Here is a 23,448-nt window from a genome sequence, read left to right as displayed (position 1 = left end):
AATGGGGACGTTGTTACTGTCTGTTCGAGCAGGTAGTGTCTTCGGCGTCTTGAAAGCGTCAACCTTGCTTCGATGCGCAAACCGCAGATGCGCGCTTGTGCTGCCAGGATTTCATTCTTTCTAAGTTTTCCAAATCTGTAGACTTCCTTTTTCTAAGAATCCAGCCAACATTTAACTAATGGCATAATGGTGGCTCTGCGTGGATTGCAAAGAAGACGTTCAACTTTATGACAGCCAACTAGGCACGTGCAGTTCGGGGGACTACAGAATGCTCATAACGAAAAAACAAGGAATGGGTACAGATGTGCTATATTATTTGGTCCCCTTCTAGCGGGATACTTGTCGTTGCTTTTCTTTTGTGGAGAGTGGGGGTGGGGGGTTAGCTGCTGTTTTTTCCCCGTAAGGCTTCTCGTATTATGTTCGAGTTAGTTGCGTTTAGTCCACTGCTCCTAGCGTTAGTGACCCCACAGGGTTAGACAGTTCAATAGCCTCTTTAAAAACCCCACTTGCGCGCCATCATGTTAGGCTCGCCTTGTGCGATGAAAGCTCCGCAGTGCATACTCACGTCACGAAGCGCTGGGCTCCAAGAGCTCCAAGACTTAATAATAATAATAATAATAATAATAATAATAATAATAATAATAATAATAATAATAATAATAATAATAATAATAATAATAATAATAATAATAATAGTTGGTTCTGGGGAAAGGAAATGGCGCAGTATCTGTCTCATGTACCGTTGGACACCTGAACCGCGCCGTAAGGGAAGGGGTAAAGGACAAAGTGAAAGAAGAAATGAAGATAGAGGCGCCTTAGTGGAGGGCTCCGGAATAATTTCGACCACCTGGGGATCTTTAACGTGCACTGACATCGCACAGCACACGGGCGCCTCAGCGTTTTTCCTCCATTAAAACGCAGCCGCCGCGGTCGGGTTCGAACCCGGGAACTCCGGATCAGTAGCCCAGCGCGCTAACCACTGAGCCACCGCGGCAGGTCCAAGACTTCTATCCCGTTCCTTTCCGACCCATATGGCCGCGGATCATCCCACTCGGCGTAACCAGCAAAAGCGGAAGTTTGAAATTAGGGCTCAGTACGACAGCCGCGTCAATCAGCCGGACCCATTCCCTCAAGCAGCTCTCATTTGGAGTGAAGTGTGCGTCCAAAAGCCTCTGTGTTCGTGTGGCGTCCATAAAACTGGGGTCTGCGACAAAGTAAAAGCACGTGCTTTAAGAAAACGGGTTTTATTCGTTGATAACCGCTCAGGTGCGAGATTAAAAAAAAAGTTACTGCCGAAATGATTAGTTGAAATTAATTCTTTTATCTTCGATAACTCTTTGAAGTTTGCAGTGTTGTGACTTTTGTTCTATATACTTTTCAGAGAGGTAGGAGACGTACGTTAGCCTTAGTAACCGAACTAACATATAAGCAATGTTGTTTCCTTCTGCACAGGTATCCTTATTGAGCGACAAGGACTTAGTTTTTTCACCTTCTTTCACTCTTAACGGTGGCGTGCTGGCTTGCAAATTTGAAAACTTCTCACTTCATTGGGCAACGCATCTGGGGAGCGCCGTTTTATTATCATTCTCTTTTAGTTAGCTGCCACAGCACGTATTCTAAGCAGCCAGTAACTATAGAAGTTTCATTTTTTTTATTCACCATGCAGCGATATCGCTATAAAGGAGGCTCTTACCCTTAATCCAGCGCGGTCCAGATTGTACTGGGCATCAGTCGGCTGTGGCATATCACAGCACCACACGCAGCTCACGCTTGTGTACAGCCACAGGCGCTTGAAGGACGAGACACATCTGCCCTGTTTTCGCGCATGGCTGTGCACGCGAGTTTGACCTAGAGTAACCGAACTCCGATCAACGACGAGGATCGGTTTTTCCGTCGCAACTCAGTGATGCGAAGAGGGCAGCATGTGCCTGTCGGTCTCGTCGCGAGTCAGAGGCGCGAGGAGGATGGGGGGGGATGAGGGGGGGGGGGGGGATTGGCCCCTCTACGCGGGACGCTTCCGCGCCGAACCTTGCCTAGCGCGTACACGTCTATAATTGCCTCTCTGTCAACAGCAGTAGCGGATATATCAGCCTAAAGAATGCCACTTTTCGTGCACGCTGTCAAGCTCACGAAGAACTGCTGTCGGGCGGGGGTCCGGCAGCAATGTTTTAAAGCGAGAGCGCTGAAGGCCCCATTCTCCAGAACATCCGGTGTCGGCGTTGTCGGTGTCGGAGTCGTGCGCGAAAAATCAATGGCATGGCTCTGACAGGTGGTCCCATGAGAGAAAGCTATAGGAGGCGGCCAGGCCACCTGGGTCAAGTGACTTTGTGGCGTCATAGCGACGTGCCACCCGATAGTGAACAAATTGCCCACTGTGTGAGTTAAATGTGGCAGTTAAATCGCTCGGCAAGCGCAACCTGGGCCGCACTAGGCCCGCCGCTGGAAACACCTGCAATCGCAGGGCAGTGGCGTGTCGCTTAACCGCTGCACCACTGTGCCAGGAGGGGTGTGAGGACTCCCAGGGATATGTGAAAGTAAAGAATGACCTTTTGCATATATGCTAATTAACACACTACGCTATCTATCGCGTCATAGCCTTAAGGCGGAGCTTAATTGTCGCCTCCACTGTTTTTATCGAAGAAATATAAACAGATGTATTCCAGCGATTGTCGGAAGGTTGCGGTACGTTGGTGTGTGTACGGAGGTGCTCCTCTGGAAGACGATAGCTTCAGATTAGAAGTGCATTTTACGGATACTGTTGAAGGCAGTGGTAATGATAGCCTTACATCGGTCCCCACTTCTTCTCTTCTCACTTTTCCACAAAAGTGCGTGCACGGACCTTCGAAGTCCAGGCCCGGCTGCGCTGATCAGAGGAGCCCAGAGGGCACATTCGCGGGATTGTCAAATCCTCAGCCCACCTGGATATCAATCTTTAATCGTAGTGTCTGATAATAAAAGTTATACATCATAGATCGACCCATTCACCAAACATATACAGCCGCTTCCTTTGTTTTGGAGGCCGTATGGCCGCTGCTGAATCGCAACCGCCGCATCCGTCTTTTTTTGCCGGCAGTCACAGATGCGTTGTGCGGAGCGCGACTCCATTTATTACAATCATATTTCCCGCTTCTTAGTGAGTTTATGCCGGTGATGTAAATACCAAATCTCCGTGTTTAGGTACAGTAGAAGCGATGTGTGATCTTTGGTGCTCCATGCCTGGCTCGCGAACATCGATAGCGGATCTCTACGCATTATTTTGTGCTGTTCTCTTCCCAAAGCTGCTTAATTCTTGCCTTTGCGGACTAGGTTAACCTGCAGACTTCTTTGGCGAAAAAGAAAGGACGAAGGTGACCACATCATCACAAGCACACTTTGGAACAATTGTCCATGTACAGCCCCATTCAGCGTATCTCATCCCTATATATATATATATATATATATATATATATATATATATATATATATATATATATATATATATATATATATATATATATATATATATATATATATATATATATATATATATATATTGCAGGTTCGATCCCGGCCTTGGCGGCGGAATTTCTCTGAAGGCGAAATTCTAGAGGCCCGTGTACTGTGCGATGTCCAGTGCAAGTTAAGGAAGCCCAGGTGGTCGAAATTTCCGGAGCCCTTCATTACGGCGTCCCTCATAGCCTCAGTGGCTTTGGGACGTTAAACCCCAATAGACCAAATCATCCCTATATAGGTCCTCCGCTCTCTATCATTCCCACAGCTAATTTAACCGCAAATGTCATACTCTCTTTTCTATCGAGGCCACTTTCTCCACCTCGCGGTATTGAAGCCCTCGCAAGGTGCACACTTTTCAAGCCGCGGGCCTCGCAAGTAGGGCGTCGAGGCCGACAGAACCACCTCGTACGCCTTCGGGACACGGGGGGAAGGAAGCTCTGCTTTGTCCACACATGAGAGTGAAGCCAGCGGAAGTTTCCCAGCGTCCTCCCCTGCATCCCTCCCTTCCCCGCCCATTTGGCGCGTCCCTGCTTCCCCCGATTCACGCGCACCGTACTCCCTGAGGCCGCCGCCTGTTTGGCTCAGGTGTGCCCCTGCCTCCCAGCGCTCCAAGCGGCTCGTTCGGGACTCGGCCGTAAGCTGTCTCTTCTTCCTGTCAGCGCGACCTCCTCCCCCATTCCCTCCCGCCAACTCTCCCTTTGCAGAGCGCCCACCTCCGGCAGATCTCATGTGGGCTTCTAGAATAGACATCCCAGCGGACACTGCCGACACCACCGCTCATAGAGTACTGCCTGCCCCTGCGTTTTTACAGAAGTGCGTGTATCGTGTTCATGCGAGTTTAGGCGTCCCCGTTTTATAAGTGGTATGGTATAAAAAAAATCGCATTTCCTGACCTAAGCATTCCCTTTTCATATAGACTGCATAGATGTCCTGTAGCTGTACAGCTATGTAGCTGTATAGCTGTGTACCTGTATAGCTGTATAACTCGTGCAATAGCTTAATAGTTCGATAGCTCAATAGCTAAATAGCTGTATAGCCATTATAAAGAAATGTATACAGCTTTCCTCTGTAGCCGTATGGCTGCGCTTGGGTGGACGTCAGTGAGTAATTACTCCCTTATTACACATTTTCTCCACCTTTGGGGCATTCCCCTAAACCACTGATCTATCCTATGCATGTGTCACATGTTAACATAGCTGTAATTTAGAACAGCTAAAGGCAACAAAACGAAATCAGCTAATGAACCATTCGTCATGGAGCATGGCCATGACATTTCTCAGAAGGCGGACGCTCGATGCCGTGTAAAGGGCTCTCGAAGCTATGTTGATGATGGTGACGGATTTTTATGGCGCAAGGGCATCTATGCCCAAAGAGCGCCATGGCACAAGGTATTTTCAAATTCTCAAGGTGGGGTCGAAGACCCATTTCCCAAGCATTTCACCCTAAATAAGCCGAGCACCAGACCAGGGGAAAGCTTGTACCCATTGTATCACCGGTGGGTACACGGCGGCACTGGGCATCGAACCCCGCATCTCCCGCATGCGAGGCGGATGCTCAATCACTTGGCCACCGCTGCCGTTTGAAGCTATATTTCAGCTGAATGTTTTCTGAGGATACAAGTGCCGCTAACACCTTTTTGATATCGGCAAGGTTAATATCGGCTAGAAGGAACAAGAAGTATTGGAGAGAGAGAGAGAGAGAGAGAGAGAGAGAGAGAGGGGGGGGGAAACAGCAACAAACGCGTCAATACGGTAGTCGCCTTCTTTCACGTTTTTGGCTTCAGCCGGAGACGCGAGTGAGAGGAGGCCAATCGGCGTGGAGTGCACGGCGGGGAGGCTCCTTATGTTTTCTTTTTAAGCCGCCCTGTCACTTCTCTGACTGCTTTCTTTTCGTTTATTTTTTTCCTCGTTCTATCTCAGTTGCATGAATCTAAGCGGGGTTCAGCTCTGGGGCTCCACACCGCGACCTTCTGGGCAGCCTCCTTTCCCCCTGCCGTGCAGCAGGGAGGAGAGAATGCATAAATGATGAACGCAAGGCGTGCAGGGGTCACGGCGAGGTCATCTGTTTCAAAAAGCAACGGGCACCCCTCCTTTTTCAATCACTTTTACTTCTTTCTATTTGTGGCTCCTGTTTATCGGCTTCCTTTGGTGGCATTGTCGGCGGGGACGCAACGTTGTCACTGGGTTCGTTCAGCGGCCCCGGGAAGCGATTCCTGGCATTCAGATAGCAGCCGTCTGCCTTTATTTACGCATGCCGCTTTCCTGTTCGATGACACGAGTGTCTATACGCTGCTTCTGTCGACAAGAAGGAAAAATAAAAAAGTTTTCTTCATTTCCGGCTCCTGTACCTTTCCAACATGTGAGTTTTTGGCAGTGTTTAGATTGCAGCAGAGTTAAGATTCTGTCCGAAATTCTTTCGTCCGATCGCACAGCAGAACACTCTGCAGATTTTACAGGTATTAGGTTTTTGATAAGTCAGGCTGTCCACAGTTGCAACTCTTGTTCTTTCTATTCGTTTCAGTACATTCAGTACAGTGCGACGTGCCTTGCGTCTCTCTACGCCTTACAGAATGGCCACAGCAGTAGCGAAGGCGGATGCATGCTAAGCGTGGTAATCGGAAATGAATTGAGGGAATTGGGCGCGTCTAGACAGTAAGTGTTTCGGATTAGTTAATCTGTTTGTGTGGCTTCTTAAATTCTTCTTTCTACTCATTTCGCAGATAGCGATAGGTGCAGTTCTTTTGCAAAATCCTGACTGCAAGCAAGTTAAAGAAACCACTGCGGTTTGGAGGACGGCAGCTGTTATGGGAGGGAAGGTGACAGCTGCGCATGGAATCTGCGGGAGGTGCACGGATATCGACACCAACGGTGCCGCCGCCGACGTGATTACGCCGAACATGCCAAATACAGAGAGAGAGGGAGAGAGATAAAATAAACTTTATTAATATAAAATAATTACACGGGTGGTTCACCAAGGTCCGAGATACCATTGGCGGATACGGCCAGGCCTGACCGATGAGCTGGCACTCAGCCATGCCATACACAGGCATCGCTATAAAAGGGGCCACTGCATAATACTCAGGTCAGCGCTCCCACTCGCATTTTAGTATATACTGGCTCATACACGGTCTGTTTGAGGAATCTGCTGGAGCCTTTTCGCTCCAAAATTTGTTGAAATAGCGTGGCCTCCCCGCTAGTGTAGGAGAGGACTAATGTGGATCACTCAGAGAGGCCTTTGTCTTAAGTTGGACTGATGCCGATCCACAAGAGATTATCAGCAGCCAGTTGATTATCATCATCACTTAGTCATCATGACCAGGTTGTGTGTCTGACGATGGATTGGCTGCTGGTAATAATGGGGAAGGCGATTCTAGCACGCAATGTTTAGTTATCGTCACACCGAGCACCCAATTTCGTTTCCCTTAGTAACCACACAGAGAAAACGGACGACCAAAAGCTTGACTGCGGTCGCAGCAAGTAGTAGTAAGTGGTTTTTTATTAAAATAATAATAAAAAGGAAGGAAAAGGTTTTTGCTATCCCCGGCATCTGGCATAGATACTGAAGCACCTGAGCTGGGGCAGCGGAAATAAAGGATAGCAGGCAGAATGGAGAAATTAAATGAAAGAGGTGAGTGGGCACGAAGAGAGGATAGGGGGAGAACTAGTAAACACAAACTATTTACACAACAAGAAATGTGTCCAGGTTGCGACGCACTCGAAGTACTCGCTTCGCAGAAAGCACTTGACCCGAGAATGTACATTTGTCCGAGGAGTGCTTTCTCACGCGAAGCCCAGAATCCATAGCGCCGAGACCCTTTGCGAAGCAGGCATAGTTCGCAAAGGAGACCGCGTCATTCCAAAAGCACGCCCGGAGTAGAGAACGCGAACGGTAATGATCTGTCGCGGCGAGCCCAGAACTGCCGTTTCCGTACGGTGACGAGACAATCGTATCGTGCTCCGAGCGTTTCGTGGCATTGTTTGTTCGCTGCAGTGTGTACTCGTGCTGACCCTGCCCGTCATGCCCTTGAAACGATGACATTCTTGCGCGTTTCCTGCTTCGCTACGGTTGAACTGCGCGGTTGCTTTGGCTACTCGCTATTCGTGGCCTCATTGGGTTCTCTTTTTCCGCATTTTTTTTCCCTGTTTTCGGGGTGCCATTTGTGCAGCTCTAACCGCCCTACATGCTTCTGCGCCTGTGAGGAAGCGAGGCATGTCCTTGCATATTGCTCAAACTTTCTGGTGCGAGAGAGCACTGGCATGCTTGCGGGCTGCGCAGCGCAGTACTGTTTAGACTCCTGTGACGTAAAGCTTCCTGTAGAGCCTTTCAAATCTATAACTCGATTAGAGACGTTTAGTTATGTATGTGTCTTTGTGTCTGCTCCGAGAAATCGTTGTTATTCACTTGCAAAAATTTCATTAGACAGTCTATAGACTGTCCTTAGATGTCTGTCGATAAAGTCTATACATTTTCTATCGACAAAACCTAGAGAACAGTCCCTAGGCAATACAAATCCTTTAACAGTATATAAATAATCTACAGACATATGGCCTGTAGAACTATATGACCTGTAGATATATGGTAGAAAATATATGGCCTGTGGAAGATATATGGCCATACATTTTAAGGCGATAGCTTTTAATGGCTCATACTTGCGTCCGTCCGTTACATTTTAGGTCACGGGACCTTGTCCGTCCGTTACATTTTAGGTCATGTGATTTTGTCCGCCCGTTACACACTAGGGCAGGTGACCTTCTCACGTGATCACAATGTCCAAACTAGACTGCGAGCAAACTGGCCACTGTGACGGGTGGTGTGATCCGCCGCCAAGCAACAACTGCGCATGCGCAGCGCGACGTCACCACTTAAATTCAAATCAGTGCAATGAGTCGCAAACGGCTTTCGCCTTCCTCCAGTTAATAGATATATAATTGCCTCTAAAGAATTTTAGTTAGACGTTTGTCTATACACAGTCTATAGACTATGAATAAACAAAAAGAAAGGTGCATATGAAAGCAATAGAGTCTATAAGAAGTCTATAGACTGTATATATGCTATTTTTGTAAGGGTTCTGCTATCCGGTTAATGAAAGAAGCCACGTTTCATTTGTAGTTCAATTGGGATTCTTCAGAGAAGCGAGGAAATGGTGACCACGAAAATAATTTCCAAGATCTCGAGCGCTGCGCTTTTGTGCGGCCGCGTCTTGGAACGCAGGTCGCTGCCTTGGCATCTGTACAGAGCGGCCCTTCTATAGCGCTGGGAAACCTTGGCAGTATGCGATTCAGTGAGAATGTCTCTGTATAAGAGCTCAGCATTCGTGCTCTGTCAGGGTTGACGACACTTCGCGTCGATCCCAAGAAGCAAGGCGCCCAGCGTTGCGCTGTCCTCGAGCAACGGTTGCCTTAAGAGGAAACTTGGCTCGGGGCTCTGCGGATAGGGGTTGCTTGCCGGAGGCTATTGCATGCCGAGGCTCGCATGGAGTTGCGGTGATGGGAAGCTGAAGGAAGGAATCCTCATAAAGAAATGGTCTGTGGACAATCAGTAGACTTCTTATAGACTCTATTGTCTTCCTATAGATATTTTTTGACTATCATATCCTACGGACTGTCTATGGACAGGTCTATAAAAGTGTGTGGCCATAAATCTATAGATTGTCTATAGACTGTCTATAGGATTTTTATTGCCTATAGACTGTTCTCATGGTTGTCTATAGAAAGTCTATAGACTATGCAGACAGAAGTCTTTGGACAGTCTATAAACTGTCTAAAGATATTTTTGTAAAGGAAAAGTGGTTTCAGGCCCAGCTTTTCTGATGTACCAATGTTGGGAACTGATGTCACTAACACATCTATCGAATTCACGGAGTCGAACGGACGCGGCATGTCCCATCACTCAGTACAACGTTGCCTGAACAAAACATTCTATGAGTAGCACGCTAATGAAGTTAAGTACGAACCAACTATGCTCATTTGCAGCTTTACTTAAGATTTATACTTAAAACAGTACGTTTTGTTTTGTTTTTTCCTCCGGCCATTTGAACCAGCAGAACTGCGTATCCACAAACGAACGTGATTGTGTGGAAGATAGTACACTTCTTCACGACTGTTTCGCTGAGCGCATGCATGAAACCATTTGCACTTGCCGGCAAGCTCTAGCCCCGGAAAACAGCTATCGACAATGGAACCTCGATTAGTAAGGAACAGACTACCTGCTATAGTTGTTCGCACAAGATCCGAAATTGCCGAAAAGTCTAGTCAGAAACTGGAAGACGGGAAGCCGAGGCTAGTGTTCCTGGCTGTGACCAGGTTAATGTGCCAGCACGCTTCCAGGATATATAATGATCACGAAATTCAGATTTCAGACGCGTACTTCCAGACTGGAATTAGTTATGTGGCTGTTCGGCGTGGCGTTTGTCAAAAAGGGCGTCCAGAACTCTGCACGAAGCTTAAGTTCCACCGTAATCGTTTCCATCATCACCAGACGCAGTATGTCCACTTTGGGACAAATGACCTGTCATGTTTTCCAAATGTACCTACCCTGCGCCACCAGAGGCCATCCCATCCCAGATTCTGAGCATCACCTGTGCCTTTTTCACCCTGCAGTACATTTCTATTGCTTTGGGAGCATCTCTGCCGTTCTAAGGGGGGAGTGATTTTCTCTTGCGGTCTTTGCATTTCCTGGCTAAGGCTATTCCTAGCTCCTACTTTCATTTAGGTTATCATTACGTCGCCTTTTTTTCTGTTTTAATGCGTTTCAAACCATAATAATGTTTTAAGACGAAAGCCTTTCTTGGCTCATGAGTGGCGTGGACTGAAGTTGTACACGGATGTTGTGGACGGAAGTTGTTCGCGCGAACTGTCAATCATAAGTTGTGTGGCAAATAAAACAAAAAAATGCGATGTTTCATTAAGCAGTAGTTTATAGGCAACGTATATCTAATCAAATAGAAAAGCAAAATAAGAAATAAACACGGAATAAAATGAATAGAAATAAAAGAAAAGCAAAAAGAAACGCAAAATTGCAGAAAAAAAAATGGAGTGGGAAAGAGAGGAAAGGGAAAGGCTTTCGCATTTCCGCTGATAAGCAGACTTAAGTGTAATCCTGTAATTTTTATTTTAATTCCCTTCCTGCCTTTACTCTTATGCGCACAAACATTTCTCAGCCATGAGTAATGAGATAGCTCAACGTCGTTTGAATTCTTTGTGCAATGCGTCGGTCCGCTCCTCCGTTTCTGCGGAGACCTCCCACGAGCTTCACGCAGTGGGAGAGACGCGAGACCGAGGCGCATCAAATTTGACGGCCGCGCGACAACGCGAGTATGGAACACGGCAGCCGAATCGGGCTGAAGGCTGACTCGGGGTCGTCGCTTCTTGGAAAGGAAAACGCGCCAAGCCTGCATGCGCTGTCGTAAGGACTCGGTGTACGCAAGGCGCAAATGGACGCTTGGAGCAACGAAACGCGATGTGTCCGCGCGCAAGCGAGCGTTGCCATGAAGCTCGAGAGACAAAGCGGTCTTGGTGTGACAGAGAATCTTCGAACCCTCCGCAGCGGCACCTAGGTACACCTTCTCTGTCCACACCTCCTTGAGAACGCAGGAATAGGGTTCGGCTGTAATAGCACCACTTCCTGTATAGGGCCGAATGTGACGCCGTCCGTCCGTCAACTTCCAAATCTCCGGTTCCCCTCTTTGAAACCAGCTGAGAAGTGCAGCCTTTCTACCAGCACCTCTAAAGCGCTCTTTTCGTTTTATGTGTCTACCAACGTACGAATTTCCTGCTGTCGTCATTCGCTCACATGTGGAGCAGCGTAATAAACAGTACTGGACTGGGATGGACAACACAGGAGCTTTATCTCATTGCTCCCCAGTTTTTCGCCTTTGAAAAACATGAGCACTACCTTCGCATGCCATTTCAAATGCTCTATACCAGAACGATCACGACCGCAGCAGAGCTTCCTGCAATTCCCATAGCACGGTTACTCACGCGTAGAAACTGTTAACATAGCAGAACGAGTGTTAATGATTGTCACTCATTAGTGTGCCGTTGGGCATGGATGGCGATATCCCGCCGCTGGCACCTTGAGTAAAGTTGTGCAAGTCGGTGCCGTTTAACCGTTTAACGTATTGGTACTCCCGCCTTTACTATACATAGGACACGAACACTGAGATTAAATAAGTTTAGCGGGATTGGATTACGGGTATTTGGTTAGGTAATGAATTTCTTACATAACTGTATTAAATAACCTACATAGCTCAAAAGAAAGTCGAACGGGAGACTATTGTAAACGCAAATCCAGTAGGTCGCGTAGCTATGCGGCCATTGCCATCCGAGAGAGCTCTGTGTGAGAAGCTTCTTCTTCTATTGTCTCCATGCCTGTGAACCTCGGTGGCTGTATGCGTCCACGTGCCCTTGAGCTGTGATGATAGATGCGTCTCGGGGTGACGATTAAGGCCCGAGCCGACGCGGGTGTTAGAGCGAAGCGCAAGGTTGCTGCCTCGGGAGCGACTTGCAATTCAGCGTAACGGTGGTTCATTGTCCTGAATGTAGACCACGTTGTGTTGATACGCGGCGAAGCGTTCGGCATTCAATGGCCTTAATACTCCCGGCATTGATTTCTTTAAACCTCAATTACGCGCCCAAGGCTGGGAGTAACGTTCACTCGCCATGGAGTACTTCACGTCGCAATTACTGCCGTTGCGGCGTGTCGCTGTATGACAAATTGAGTTACGTGGTTTGGACATTGCGATGAAGGTCGCGTACGCTGTTGCTTGTTTTAGGTGGATGGGAATGTCATTTATTTATTTTATTAGTTAGTTATTTGTTTTTTTGTTCTCTTCTTTATTAGAGGCATCTGCAGTGCCACTGAGGCGTTATAATAGTTAGATTAACTACGCGCAATATGACATAAAGAAAAGATATTGGGATCGAGGCAGCAACGTAAAAAATAAAAGGAAAAGTTTAATAATAATAATTGGTTTTTGGGGAAAGGAAATGGCGCAGTATCTGTCTCATATATCGTTGGACACCTGAACCGCGCCGTAAGGGAAGGGATAAAGGAGGGGGTGAAAGAAGAAAGGATAATAGGTTTCGTAGTGGAGGGCTCCGGAATAATTTTGACCACCTGGGGATCTTTAACGTGCACTGACATCGCACAGCACACGGGTGCCTTAGCGTTTTTCCTCTATAAAAACGCAGCCGCCGCGGTCGGGTTCGAACCCGGGAACTCCGGATCAGTAGTCGAGCGCCCTAACCACTGAGCCACCGCGGCTGGTAAGGAAAAGTTTACAATTCATTATCAACAATAACATATATTTCTTTAGAGCACAGGTAAGAATATGATAGCACAGGTGGAAATCGGTGCTTTCACATTGAGCAAGGATCGAAAGTTAAATTGTGGGTGTTGTTCCACAATGTCGACCCTCGATGGAGACGGGGTTCGACGTTGCACGACGTTCCTGAAGGGAATGAGTAGGTGTTTTGCTACGTCCAATGTATAAAACAGTTTATTTGCACGTAATTAACAAATGATCCAGGGCGGTCGCTATCATTCAGAACGATCAGGAATGTTAGGCAAGAGCTCGCTGCTCATGAAACACTGTCAGCCTGAGAGACGTAACTAGCGCTAAGCGTAATGGTTCTTCATTCTTCATACCGGGACCAGCGCCAAGCTTGAATAATTGGTTTTTTGGGGAAAGGAAATGGCGCAGTATCTGTCTCATATATCGTTGGACACCTGAACCACGCCGTAAGGGAAGGGATAAGGGAGGGAGTGAAAGAAGAAAGGAAGAAGGAGGTGCCGTAGTGGAGGGCTCCGGAATAATTTCGACCACCTGGTTGTCTTTGACGTGAACTGACATAGCACAGCACACGGGCGCCTCAGCGTTTTTCCTCCATAAAAACGCAGCCGCCGCGGTAGGGTTCGAACCCGGGTACTGCGGATCAGTAGTCGAGCGCCCTAACCACTGAGCCACCGCGGCGGGTATAGCGCAAAGCTTGACCTGCTCCGCTTTCTCCGCCATCCTCCACCAATCAAGTTGGGCCTCTCTTTTGGCGCCAGAAAGACTCCTTTTCCTTTTAAATTGAACGGACTAAAGACACAGAGGGGGGGGGGGGGGGGAGGTAATAATATTAATAATTGGTTTTTGGGGAAAGGAAATGGCGCAGTATCTGTCTCATATATCGTTGGACACCTGAACCGCGCCGTAAGAGAAAGGGATAAAGGAGGGAGTGAAAGAAGAAAGGAAGAAAGAGGTGCAGTAGTGGAGGGCTCCGGAATAATTTCGACCACCTGGTTGTCTTTGACGTGTACTGACATCGCACAGCACACGGGTGCCTTAGCGTTTTTCCTCCATAAAAACGCAGCCGCCGCGGTAGGGTTCGAACCCGGGAACTCCGGATCAGTAGTCGAGCGCCCTAACCACAGAGCCACCGCGGCGGGTATAGCGCAAAGCTTGACCTGCTCCGCTTTCTCCGCCATCCTCCACCAATCAAGTTGGGCCTCTCTTTTGGCGCCAAAAAGACTCCTTTTCCTTTTAAATTGAACGAACTAAAGACACAGAAGGGGGGGGGGGGGAGGTAAGAATATTAATAACTGGTTTTTGGGGAAAGGAAATGGCGCAGTATCTGTCTCATATATCGTTGGACACCTGAACCGCGCCGTAAGAGAAAGGAATAAAGGAGGGAGTGAAAGAAGAAAGGAAGAAAGAGGTGCAGTAGTGGAGGGCTCCGGAATAATTTCGACCACCTGGTTGTCTTTGACGTGAACTGACATAGCACAGCACACGTGCGCCTTAGCGTTTCGCCTCAATCGAAACGCAGCCGCAGCGGTCGGGTTCGAACCCAGGAACTCCGGATCAGTAACCGAGCGCCCTAACCACTGAGCCACCGCGGCGGGTCAGGGGGGGAGGTACAAGATTGTTTACACGCGAGCGCCGCCTTCCTTCCGCGAAGCCGTTACGCATTTCCGCTCATGGTTACTGCACACTGCACAAGCACACAAAAACGCATCGACAAAAGAAACAATGCGAACACGAAGCGGGTGGCGCGCACAGCTGTGACGCGGTCCCCTTTTCATGTCCGTCTTTGGGGCATCTGTCTTTCGTCGCGCGGTGGGCCGTCGAACTGCTACAGTTCACGCCCCTCTCCAAGCCCGAGGTGTCTGCGTGTCCGCTCCGCCTTGCCGGAAGTAAGCGACCTTGCAAAGCCTTGGCTTTTCGCAGTCGACTAACAGCCGTTCCCGCAGTTCACAGCGTTAGCTTCCAAACAAACTCATTCGAACGGCGCCGATGTGGGGTCTGCAGGACCAGCCCCAAGAAAGTATATAGAGGAAAGCACTGAGCTAAGGGCGTCCGGGTGTGGGAAACTGAATGGCCCTCTGCACAATGGCCCATCAACTTTAAATCCGCCTACGCCAACCGCGGCAACATGAAATTGTTCACATCATCTACCTTCCCGACGCTGAGGCTCAATTATCTACATTTTCCTTGCCCTGCAATCCATTTGGTTGCCCAAGAGGAGCGATCGGTACCGCTTTACGAGATCGGCAAAAGTTCATTTCTTTTTCAGTGCGAAAGCAGTCATACGCTCACCGGCACCGACCAACAATTTTGTCATCTTTGAATCTCTGGATCTTGTGATGTTTGGGGATCCGGAGTTCCCGGGTTCGAACCCGACCGCGGCGGCTGCGTTTTTATGGAGGAAAAACGCTAAGGCGCCCGTGTGCTGTGCGATGTCAGTGCACGTTTAAGATCCCCAGGTGGTCGAAATTATTCCGGAGCCCTCCACTACGGCACCTAATTCTTCCTTTCTTCTTTCACTCCCTCTCGTATCCTTTCCCTTACGGCGCGGTTCAGGTGTCCAACGATATATGAGACAGATACTGCGCCATTTCCTTTCCCCAAAAAAAACAATTATTATTATTATTATTATTATTATTATTAATCTTTGGGTCTTGTGCCGTTGCATGGCAACCGCGAAGCCAGGTTAGGATGTTAAAAGAGAATGTCAACATCCACGGCTGGTAATCGAACCCGCGGCGGTGAACTAGCAAACCAAGACCATGAGTCAGTCAGGCTAAGCACACGCTTGCGCACGTCTACTCACCTTAACTACGTTAAACTTTACTAATTTTTCTTGATTTCCACAGCTATACATGTCAACTGGAGGGCATTCTCTAATCCGAATTGTTGCACAACGTTGCTGCATGGTTGCTACACGTAGTTATTTTATATATGTATCGTGGTGATCGGCAATGGTGGTTTTGGTTGATGTTCCGGAAGATTCCTTGGCTCGGCAACACGCTGTGACCAGCTGAGAGACGGCAGTTTCTTAAGACTGTACATGTTTATTTTCCAGTTATTTACGACGTGGTCGTCAAGTGCGACCAGTAAAAGATACTCATCTCAACTTCAGAAGTTTACAACAACAGAACCGAGGAATAAAACCACAGCCTGCACCAACCTATAGGTATCTCTGCCTCCCGCTGGAGTCAACAGCAAACGGAATACCCGTCTCCCTCCTTCCGCCAACCTAACTTCCTGAGCTGTCATTCAGGTGCACACATTCCGTCCTATTTAGCGCCTATTTCTCGGTTCTAGCCAATCACTGCTCTTCCCACCATTTTCCACAAGAATGGCACACAATACACACTTTCTCGGAAACTGTGTGACACCGTCGCTTGAAGAAGCCATTTAACTGACTCCCGACAGCGAGACTGGGCGCGTGGGACACGCGGACTGCCCGCAGAGCGGGGCCATCCAGGTGCCCCTCGTTGCCATCCCAGTTTTTACTTTTCTATGAAACACTTAGGGGAGTACGTAGGTTTCCCAACCTGCTCTAACTTAACATGCACTACCTTTCATAACATGCTGCACTGTGGTGGGATGAGTGCATTTTACAAGCTCGATTTCATTTTTCGTTTTTCTGTTCGTTCTCTGTTTTTTTTAATGTTCTCGCATTTGTGAACGAAAGTATTCATCATTCTTAAATTATTGTTTTGTGCGAATTTCATAATAGTTATCTCCGCTATACATGAATCTAGCGTCTCCTACAACGTTTCGCAATGGTTAAAAATCGCAAAATGATGCCCTGTGGGCAGGAGCAAGAATCTAATGGACTTCAATCAAATATCTCGTCACTGAAAAGTATAGTCAAGGCTGAGAGCGGGAACACCGGTGGGCTGGCGGCTGTTAAGTCTTACAAGTATGCCTGAGAAATCTGCTGGCATTTTTGTTCTCCTTGCAAACTCATGGATTTAAAATGCACGGTTCACGAAAGCACTGTGACATTGCTAATTGGTCGTCTTGTTAGGACATCCAGGTCTTCAGATTGCAACGAACCAAAAGTTCAAAATTTATGCACCCAAGTACAGAACGCAGCACAAAGCAGTACGACGCACAACAGCTCCCATTTAACCCATAGGGACGCTCACCCCATTAAAAGCATCAGGACTAGATTAATGACAACAGGATTACGGCTAGAACCACTGTGGAGACGAGCCACTTTAGACCGGCGTCGCGCAAAATTGGTTCCGCATCCTCAACTTCCGGCAACTGAACCCGAGTCTCACGGTGCCAAAAAAAAAAGGAAATACAACAAAACATAGTGAAAGAAAACTTGGGATATCTTATGATGGCGTTTACTTTTCTCGTCAACAAAGAAGAAGCACACAGCATAGTTTGCACATGCGCGAAATTCGTCCCCCATGCGAAGCGCTCGAGGGGAAGGGGGGGGGGGGGTGTTTACAGCGGCGCTTGCGGCGCGGCTGAATGGGTCTCCCCCTCCTCCTCCTCCTCCTCCTCCCCTTCCCGAGCGTAGCCCGCTTTCTTCCGCTGCTCCCTCGTCGTCGATGTGCGACGCCACTCGGCGCAGTGCCCCGCGTCGTGAGCGTGTTGTCGTTGCCGTTCTCGGACTGGGAGGAGCTGCAACGACCGCGGCACAAACGCGGCCATTGTGGCACAACGTCGTGACGACCGCGTCACCTCGGGAGGTCGAGGGAACCTGGGCGGCTTCTCGACAGATCGGGACCGACCGTGGCCGTTCGGCAAAACTGGACCGGCGACAGACCGCGCTGACATCCTGCAACATCCCGGCATAGATCGGGCCCGCCAAGTGTTCCCAACAGGAGGTGGTCGACGAGTCGCCGAGCGTTGCGGATGCGTTGCAGTTGTGATGGTGATTTCGTGCGGTGTACCGAGTCGCGAGTGTCTCTGGCAGCGTGACGTGTCTTGCGGGACCAACTAACGAACGGTATAGGGAGATCCTCTCTGTGCCTTCTGTGGTGGTTGGAGTAGTGTGCCCTGTGGTTTTCGTGGTACGATGTCATTAGTCAGTGGGAGTAGCGAGTGTCTGGACGCGGGATTCGCACCTCTGTCTGGACAACTTGGAGTTGTTTTAGAGCATCGGACTTGACTGGTACGTATGGGTCGCGTGCTTTTCGTGGTCTGTTCGCGCAAATATTGCTGGGCAGAGAACTTTGTCCGTTTCCTTGGCGCTGTCCTGAATCATTACTCGACGCATCGGTACCTTAGCAGTAATTTTGCTTGTTCAGTTGATGAATGGGTTTGGGTACGAAAGAAATCGCGCGGACATAAAAGATAAAAAACAAGAGAAGGGGCTGACGGAACATGCGCACATCCCTTCAGCATCGTCTCGTGTGTTCTGTCCGCTGTTGGCGCAATTTGTTCCTAATCAACGCACCGTTGCATTTAAAGGCTCCCATTTAAATGAATAGCGGTGCCAGTGTCAGCTGGCGTACATCAAGGAACTGCAGAAAACGAAACTAACGCGTTGTAGAGGAAGGGAACAAAGTGGAAAAATGTCGAAAGCTTATTATCACGCAAGCTGAGCTAACGAAGCACTGTGTGCCCATTTGTGCCGAGAATAGGCGGGTGCAGAGAGATTGGGGGGAAGCTGGTTATGTGCACGTTGTTTCTGCTCGTTCTATTTATCATTTATACAGCTGAGCTCATGGAGAGCATTGGCGAGACTTTGTTTCTCGCTGTATTAACTGATGCTATGGCATTGATGGGACGACACTAATTCATTTCCATAAACGTTCCTAGCCCAAGACCACGATGTCAAAAAAAAAATATTCTTACACCATGCCCAAGACTAAGCAGCTCGGCTAAATAACGTTCTGCGCCACACTCCTTACCGCATCTCTAAGCCTCTTATTCGGCGCCGCATTACTCCATGTTTTCCTATCGTGAGCGCAACATTTCTTTTGCATTACTTGTGATGACAACTTCATCACTTGTGAAAGTTCGCTGAATGCTGATTAAGATGCTCCTTGGCCTTGCAAACGTGGTCATTTTTGTAAGCAGTGACTTCTCCATTACTGACAGCGGCTTTTAATTTCGGCCTTTGTCTTGTACGTCTAACGAATCCACTCCTCTCTTCGATGACTTCCAGTGGCTTCCAATGCGTGAAAGTTAATTTTGGGAAGTTGCGTACGTTATGAGTACATTTGGTTCACACGTATCTCCCAGATGGTAGCTGACTTAACCAGCGTATCCTTCACGTAACCGTACTTCTCAGTTCGCCCACATCTCTGCCCGCACCTTCAAGGAGATTCGGAAAAGCCACCAGCTCGATCCCAACTTAGTGCCAAAGGTCACTGGAGTCCGGAAGAACGGACCGCTCGCGGGACGAGATATATCTCAGAGATAACTTGAAGTGAAGCTTTGTTGAGACTACCAGTGAAGCGAATCACGCATAAAGATCACCGCACAAAGTATATATTGAGGTGATTACTCTCAGCTCATTTGTTTCCAGGAGCTTCATCTTAAGCGGATTTTGGCATAGCCATACTTCTCCTATTTGCAGCAAAACAAGGATTTCAAAACGCGAAGAGAAACCCTGCCAAGAAACCCCGGCGAGATACTAAGATAATTACAAGCCATGAGGCTCAGTGCATGTCATGTCGTACTTACAGCTGTATAAACAGTGACGGGAGACAGGGGGCCTTAGAAGAGCGAAACAATGTTATACCCGGTTCCAGCTCCCTGGCCCTAAGTGCGGCGTTGTGCACGTGACGTGTCTCCGTGGCTGCGTTCCCGCAAACAAACCAACGCGGAATGCTGAGATGAATCATCTTTTTTCACTGCTTGAGCTCATCGCTATCGTGTCCCGTTCCAGTTAAGGGGCGCGAAACAGAAATATCCATGTTTACTAAGCGAAATGAATTGTGGACGCGATAAACAGGCGCTTCGGCTTTTGGCACCTCACATTTCATACGAGGCCGCCTGCTTTATTTGCTAGAGGCCGAGTGGATTTTACAACGTCCTATCGGAGCGGCGTGACCCTTTATCGCTGTTCCCCAATCTTTCTCTTTCTTCCGCCAGAGGACTTGCTCGTGTTCGTTTCTGTTTTTGCAACTAGCCAGTCAGCTCTTTGAAACGACCCCGCTGAAAACTCTGTACACTCGAATCACTCTGGACGTTACTAGGCTCCATCCCTGGCCAAGCCTCTCTCGCCTCTGGCAGCCTCTTTTTCGGAGCATGCGTGGCTTCGGACAATAACCGACCGGAGCGGCCCCACGCGGCCTAATTATAAGCACGGCGGAGGCCCATCAGCGATAGCGCATCTGCCGATGACGAATGGTGGACGGGAAGAAGGGGGGTGCGTAAATGATTGGTTCCGCAACCTTTTGGGCTGCATGTGCGTAGAGGCAGGCTTAAAACCGTGCAGCCTTGAGGAAGCTACGTCCAGCGATCGCTTTTCTGTACTTGGCCGTTGATCAGGCGGTCATCACGCCTTGCTTCCAGGGCACTCAGCTGTTAGTAGATGCCAGGGCCCCAGCATGAACTTTGTCGTTTGTAGGAAGGTTTCGTCGTAAACGAAGCTTGCAGCGTATTTGCACAAGCTAACGTATTACTGGTCATCAAGGAACCGGACTGCGCTGGTTAGGGCATATATTACACGTTTGTGATTTGGGATGTTGAGAAAACCGGAAACTAGGGATGCAGAAGAAGACAGGTATTTACGTTGTGAAATTTGGATTGGAAATTTTAATGGTAAACAAACCTGCAAATTGCACATGATGCCAGTCAACAAATTTCTTACCGGGCACAATATTATCGGTGAGGAGAAGACACAACTGAAGTGAAGGATGTTAATGGCAGAATTTAAGCACGAGGCATTCATAAATAATAATAAGCAAAGGGATCTCAGCGTTCTTTCTCAGGAACTCAACTTTAAAATGGGCATTTATGTTCACACGACCACCGGTCTCTGTTTTCTGTAATGCTGTTGTAAAATTCTGTGCCACATTGCTCGTCCATAAGCCGTAATCAACTCTATAACCGGTGTTCATTCCGGCAGTACAAAAGTGTGCTTCTGAATACAAAACTTCTCCTAAAAAACTTACAAATGCTTACTCCTACACGAGCTGAGAGACTGTTTCTTGGGTCAAATGAAATAAATAAGCTTTTCATTGGATACAAGTATAATAAATACACGCATATACATTATATATAGACTGATGAGCGCTGCAAGGTCAAAAGACTGTCACAAGGCACTACGTGAACGAGTTGCAAAGATAAATTACAAAATTGAGCCAACACAGAAAAACATGGTCGCCAAAACCGAAACGTTGTACAACGCAGAAATAAGAAGCATCAACACAAACAAACGCAAGAGATTGACGCGGACAAGCGCTCTTGCGTTTACTCGTGCTAGCGCTTCTCGTTTGTGTGACATGCACCAGCTAGTCCAACAAAAAGTTGTACTTGAATGCCATGCAGTGCCAATGCAAACAACAACAAGATAAACATGTCCCTTCTGGGAACAGTGACACTGGATCCCTGCTATACCTCGATACGCGGCAGCGATTACAACGACTAAACGACCTAACCGGCGTACCAACCCTAACCAAGTGCTTACGAACGGCTTCATTTGACTCAAACCGCTTCCCCATGCTGCACGCTTTTAAGAAGACAAAGCGCGCAGTGCATTTGAGTCTAATACGTGCTCGCGCCGAGCCGGCCGCCAGCGAGCATCGCCCCGTTGCGGCGCCTCTCCCCGTCTGTTGCAGGGAGCCCAGTTTACGTACCGTAGAGAGGGCCGGGGGGGGGGGGGGGGGGGGGGGGGGTGCTCTTTCGCCCGCTCTTTCTCGCGCCTTCCACGTGCGATGCCCGACGACGCGCGCTGAAGCGCGTCCGTGTAAAACGGTGCTCGCGCACGTCTGGCGCGCTTGTTTGTTGAGCGTCCTGCATGGGGGAGGACTCATCGCGCAGCAGATGTTGCGGCTAAGAACTCTCGCTCAGCGATTGGCCATGGCTAGGCCCTGCACTACTAGAGAGGCGAAGGTCCCGAGAGGCGCAGGTCCCGAGACGGCGTGCAGCTGAGTATGGCTGGCCGACGTTGCATTTTGATGCGCGCTTTTGATGCGATAGCGTTAGAGTTTGTCGTCACACCAATATACCTTCGATGTCTGCTGTCAGGAAATTCGCTGATTGGTCGAGGGAGATCACGGGACCCCTTGCGACTACACCACAGCCTGCCAAGTGTCGCAGGTGGAAATTAAATAATGACTAATCGAGAGAGGTCACGTGGCCACAGCTTTGTGAGCGGCCTGCCCGCCGTGGCAGGAGGAACTTAAATTATTTATTGGTCGAGAGAGGTCACGTGACCCTGTGCCATCATCGCAACCTGGCCGCTGGCTTGTGAGCAACCTAGTTTCTAGAAAACAACCTAGAAATTATTGATTGGCCGAGAGAGGTCACGTGGCCTTCTGAAGTCATCACAACCTGTCCACTTGGTTGTAAGCAACCTAGTTTCCAGACCGCAATCTAAATAGAGAATCGGAATCAAAAATAAGAAAACAATCCACACGGAATGTTTACTTCTTTGGAAGCAGTGCGAAAGCACGGATTTGTGCTACGTACGTAGAAGACGACGATAAGCGGGCAGGGCCGCGGGACGGAGCAGATGGATGTTGAGGGAGACGACGCTCTGCAACGCACATCGCGAGAGAGAGACAGAGAGAGAGATCAAACCTTTATTGAGCAAATAGAGAGGCTCAGCCGGCGCAGTACGTGAATGCCGACACTTCCTTGCTCCGCGTCCCTAGTCCGGGGTGCCGCAAGATCCCGCCGCCTCGCGAGCTCGGCGTGGTGCAGTAACACGAGGCGTGCTCGGCAGCGGCGATGGCTAGTGGTCTGGCGCAACGGCCTTTGAACCTAATCTGTTCGCGTCGCATGGGGTTCCACTCCCTGACTTGGATATTGATGTGATTGGCTCTGAACTAATGCACGTACATCGGCAAGAGGCGATTCTGCTGGGCTCTGAACCTCCGGATTATTGCTTTCGCGTCAAAAATGTGGTAGCCGCAAATGTTGGCACTGTGCCAGCATAGCGGATGCCTGCTACTGGCTGCAGCTGCCAGTACGAATAACGCGGTTGATGGACCGACAGTTACAAAGAAACTGACGCAAACACGCACAGGAGTTGCAACAAATGTCACATCCAATGATACCGCATTCCACTCTTAGGGTAATTGGAGCTTCTACATTGTTTTTTGCACATAGTGCCTTAAAGTTGGAGCGCGATTTTCTGCCAGCGGCGATCTGTTTTTGAGCTACTGCATGATAGTGACATACAGTGGTATGGTAGAAGTTAATAACAATAATAATAATAATAATAATAATAATAATAATAATAATAATAATAATAATAATAATAATAATAATAATAATAATAATAATAATAATTGGTTTTTGGGAAAGGAAATGGCGCAGTATCTTTCTCATATATCGTTGGACACCTGAACCGCGCCGTACGGGAACGGATTAAGGAGGGAGTGAAAGATGAAAGGAAGAGAGACGTGCCGTAGTGGAGGGCTCAGGAAAAAGTTCGACCACCGGGGGATCTTTAACGTGCACTGACATCGCACAGCACACGGGCTCCTTTAGCATTTTGCCTCCATAAAAACGCAGCCGCCGCGGTCGGGTTCGAACCC

The 23,448-nt window shown here is 48.6% G+C and overlaps 1 protein-coding gene across 2 annotated transcripts in view; it reads left to right on the top strand.

Moving 5' to 3' along the window:
- The window catches only part of LOC144133293 (uncharacterized), a 411,732-nt gene that overhangs the window by 10,715 nt on the left and 377,569 nt on the right, over positions 1-23,448 (top strand). Inside the window, exon 1 of one of the 2 annotated variants that reach the window (XM_077666274.1) lies at positions 17,344-17,900. The exons of the other annotated variant lie outside the window; for it this stretch is intronic. The gene's annotated coding sequence lies outside the window, so the exon portion shown is untranslated. Of the gene's footprint in view, positions 1-17,343; positions 17,901-23,448 lie in introns of those variants that run through there. 2 annotated transcript variants of the gene reach the window in all.

The sequence above is a fragment of the Amblyomma americanum genome, chromosome 5, assembly GCF_052857255.1.
Source record: "Amblyomma americanum isolate KBUSLIRL-KWMA chromosome 5, ASM5285725v1, whole genome shotgun sequence".
Lineage (NCBI taxonomy): Eukaryota > Metazoa > Arthropoda > Arachnida > Ixodida > Ixodidae > Amblyomma > Amblyomma americanum.
The sequence above is the reverse complement of the archived record's forward strand: the minus strand, read 5'-3'. Positions and strand labels throughout refer to the sequence as shown.